A 5,039-nucleotide genomic window follows, 5' to 3' on the forward strand; every position below is an offset into this window, starting at 1 on the left:
AATTACCACTATAAATATTTTATAAAGTTATTCAATGTTAAAAACATCAAAAGTTATTCAATGTTTTTTCAACTAATTTGAGTTAGTTGAGTGGTTATTTCATTCGTCCGTTTAAGTAAGTATTAGAGATTTAAATTCTGCCTTGTGTGCAGTAGTAACCCATTAATTAGCAGCAGACTCTTAAATAGAGCTCCAATACGCAGTGGATTAGTCCTAATCTGTCGAGTCAGAAAATACCATAGAAAAAAAAGTATATTAAAATTTGTCTTTATAGCAGAACAATTACTCATTGATAGCAATACTTATAAAGATTTGTCTTTATTAAAATTTATCTAGGACAATTTTATTTGTTAGTATTATATTCATTCTTGAAATCAAAGCAATATAATCAACATTTTACCGATTAAAATTTCACATTTTATGATATAATTCCAAGCTTCAAAATTTATAGATTTATGTAATTACAAAAGCTATTGGATTAGTTAATATTTCTTGGTAACATCACTAGAACACTATTCTAGAGTATTTTGTGTGAAGCCATTTTATTTGATAATATTTGTTATTAAAAATAGTAAATAATCACACTATTCTATAATATGATGTACAAAATATTTTTTAAACTTTTTTACTTAAATAAAATAAAGAATCCCCAAAATTACCTGATTCTCTTAAATCAATTTTTAAAACACAAATCCCATATTACTATTAATATATAAATCGTCTCAGGGTTATGTATTTTAGATTATATGTTAAACGTTACACTCTAGGACGATTTATGCTTGGAAGTCTTTTAAAAAATTGCTCATAAATTGTCCCAGGGTAATGAGCTTCCCAAATTGAATATAAATCGTCCCGCCCTGTGATTATTTACGCTTTTTACTCTTAAAACACAACAATCTGGGACGATTTATGTTCAAACATAAACCTCAAGAGTCTGTGACGATTTACGTGTTGGAGGCTGACCCTCAAGATTTTGTGACGATTTACGTGCGAATTGTAAGTACATTAATAATTTGGATAGATCAACATGTATATAATGGCCTTCATTGGAAGAAGATTAATAGATCATATTTATTAAATTATATATATCGACAGTACATATAGAAATATGACCATTGAACTGACTCACTCTGAGAATTTCTAATGGCTATAATTACCGTATATTTGTCATAGGATATTCTCAAGATAAACATGGTTATAGAATTTCCTTTGACCTGCGACTGTCATAGTAATTAACAATATATTTATTATACTTTGATTCCGGACACCTAGTACCTTAGGGTGTTAGTTGAATAGATATTGAGTATGACTTAAATACTTGTAGAATTAATTATTAGTTAATAAGGAATTCATCAACTCTTGTAAACCCCGCAAAATTAGCGAATAATTAATCAACAAAATAATTTTTAATAAAAAAATTAAAAATGCAAATTTTATAGTTTAATTGAATAGAGCTAATTAAAACAAGAATTTTGTCACAAATTTCAAAAAAATCGGCTTAAGATTGAGCTGAACGGATCGAACCGAATTCAAACCGGACCCGTGACTCCAACCGACTCATTAAATAAAGTGGGCTTCAGCTCATTCTCTCTCCCACATACAAGAAACGTAGATGCACAAAGGAAGAGGGGAAGAACATTTCCAAGGTTCCAAACCCTTAGCATAGATTCAAATCCACGTAACTTTTGATTCGGAACTCTGATTGCTACACCATTTGTGGCCACGCGTCCGCGGTGTCGAGCTCTACAAAGCTCGAAATATTGTGAGGTAAGAAAGCTACATTTTTTTCCTCAATTTATTCACCTTCAGTTTTAAAATTTATGAACAAAGGTATTGAAAATTGTTAAATTTCGGCGTTTAGGTTTGAATTAGCTTGAGAGAAACACTTAATCTTGCTTCATTGGTGTTTGAGTAAGGTGAGAATTCTAAAACTCTAGCTAACTCATTGATTTTTATGATTTGGATATTAAGTTTTGCATGTGCGTGCGTGCATGCGTGCGTGTGTGTGTGAAAATGTGAATTAGGTTGATTTATATGTAAATTGGAGCTTGATTTAATACATTGGAGGTTTGGTGGAGTTTGGAAGTCATTGCCTAGGAGATTTTGGACCTTTGGAGCTGTGTTTGGTGCCTTAGTGGTGTCTTGGGTTATACGTGAAAATCAGCCAAGGTATGGTTTAAGTTTCACGTATTTAATATATAATGTTCTGTGAAAACTTATGCTAGATGACCATAGGATAGGTTGGAATGTATGAAAATATTCAATGCTTAGCACCCTTGATGATGATTGTGATGTGAATTGAATATGTGTTGGGAGAATATTGTTTGTGTTGGTAATAGTATGTTGATTAAGGAGTGGTAAAGAATGAGAGGATGATATGGTTATATATATATTGAGTAAGTGGATGATAATGTTGTTGATGCAAAATGAGGAATTTAGGTTGAAATTGTGTAATGAGGAATTTGGTGCTGTGTTAGTGTGCTTTGGTGTATTGTTGAGTGGAATGTTGGTATAGAAGTTTGGTTTGAGATTGGTCTTGATGAAATTGAGGTTTAAATTTTTTTTTATAAAATATTGATTTTTGGACGAACTTCAATGAGTCATAACTCAGCTTTCAGAACCCCAAATGGTTTCAAACTTATTTCATAAGAAAACTGGATCCGTGAAGTTTACACCGTTCGAAGAACGGAAGGAAAATGATTTAAAACTAAAAAGTTATGTGCGTCGAAAGTTTAGGATTCAAAATTGAAATTCTGCAGATTTTAGACTTAGCCAAAATTTTTGATAAAACGTACGCCCACGTGTACGCATGACCTGGGATTTTTGCGTACGCGAATCTCCTTTATGCGACTATGCGTTTATGTTTGATACGCATGCATGCACGTAAAGGGGGTTGCGTACGAGAAATGGGCCAAAATACACGCCCACGCGTACGCGTGACTCCTATTTTCAACAAATGAGTTTTGTGTTTTAAAGCTTAATTTTGGATCCTCTAAGCTTCTATTTTCATTATTTTGACCCTAGATGTTGTTAGTAAGCCTAGTAATGAGATGAAGCTAGGTATATATGGGAACTTAGAGATGAAGAAAGTTTGTTAAGTGATGATTTAGGTATGAGGATGTAGGGTGAATATATATATATACTACTTGAATTATTAAACTGGCTAAAGAAAGAAATAAATGTTACATCTGAGTACTCTTTTTCGAAAGTGCAACCCCAGGAGATGGTGGAAGGTGAGGATCCCCTTCCTTGTTCCTCCAGGTATTGTAAAATCGCCCCCAGCGAGATGGTGGGAGGTTAGGATCCTCTCATTTGTTCCTCCTAGGCATATGAGAACGTACCTCTTGGATAGACGTAAGGGTTGTTGTTTTGCCCCACTTGCTCCAGGTTAGTTAGTATAGAGGCTCTCCGGGTAGACGCAAGGGTTTTGTGGTTTCGCCCCACTTGCTTCGGGTTATGATGCGTTATGTATAAAAGTGAAATTATATGATGAGTAAGTAATGAATGAATGTGAAATGATTATCTGATATACGAGTTTCCTTCAGTAAAGTGCCATGGCTTGCCACCACGTGTTCTAGGTTGAGACTCGATACTCTATTGACCCTACGTTGTAAGAGGTGATCGGGCACTTATAAATTCCCGGGAAGGTTAACCCTCATTGAGCAATTTTATATATATAAATGAATTATGAATGAGAAGAGAAAAAGTTATGCATAGACTCATGGGGATGCGCGACGGGGGACAGTCCAGGGTTTAACAGCCGGATTTGTCGGGTTGGCTTGATAACCGACAGATGAGACTCATTAGACATAGGACAGGCAGACATCATATGCATATTAGTGAGTAAATTTTGTAATTTAATGACAATTTTAAATCATCGTGAAATACAACATAAAAACCACCTTGACAAGTGTTACAAATTAATGACAATTTTATGTTTTAAAAATCGTCACAACCAATTTAGCGACGCTTCTTACCAATAGTGGTCCAAAACCGTCACTATGTCACCTGGCGACGCTCAAATCCATGATACTTTTTTAACTGTCACGAAAAAACTTAGCGACAATTAAAACCCTCAACAAATAGTTAAAAAACCGTCACAAAAATTCTGTTTTGTTGTAGTGGCATAATTTTTTTGGAAGAGACCGTAAATTCAAGAAATGGATTTATGTATATATAAATTAGAATAAATTAGTAATTTTATATTCGCATGAATTTAACAGGTACCTATGTCTCCATCCCTGTCTATTTATTCGCGTGGACGGGTCCCCACGTATGAGATTTCATGGGTCCCATCTAGCCCTAAATCATGGGTAATTTCGACAAATACCCATTTCAACTAGTTTTTTTTTTATCATCCCTATTGCTAGTATTCGTTTATTTGTGACGTGGAGCTACTCCAATCACTTAATAAGTTCTCAGATAACCAAAGTCTAGGCTATATCATTTTCATAAAGTCACATGTATCCTTGTTATAATAATATTAATCGATAATAAATGGTTATAATTAAAGAAAAATTAAAAATAAAATTAGTTATTGAAAATTCATGTAGTTTTTATTTTAAATTCAGATTAAATTATATATTTAAGTTATTTTTGTTTGTTTATCATAATTATTGTATATAATAGATAATATAATTAAGCATGTTTTAAAAAAAACTATCCAATTTTATACGGTTGAAAGATAATTATGATATTGAGATTAACACAAAGTGAAATATACTAAATATATAAAGATTTAAAATAAAATAACTAATTAAAAATGAGTAAATAATTAAATTTGTCCCAAAAGATCACTCGTCCTCTAAATTAGCATAATTAATTTGATTTGATTTGATTTAATTTATTGAATTAAAAAAATAAATCAAAAAATAGTTGATTGAATTAGTTAGTTGATATAACTAATTTATTATAATCGATTGAATTTAATGAATTAAAAAAATAAATAAAAAAATACTTTCTTAGAAGATAATAATTTTTTTAACTAAATTAATCTGTATTTATTATATTCAATTAGAATAAATAATAACTAATAAATC

Source organism: Arachis ipaensis, chromosome B06, assembly GCF_000816755.2.
Source record: "Arachis ipaensis cultivar K30076 chromosome B06, Araip1.1, whole genome shotgun sequence".
Lineage (NCBI taxonomy): Eukaryota > Viridiplantae > Streptophyta > Magnoliopsida > Fabales > Fabaceae > Arachis > Arachis ipaensis.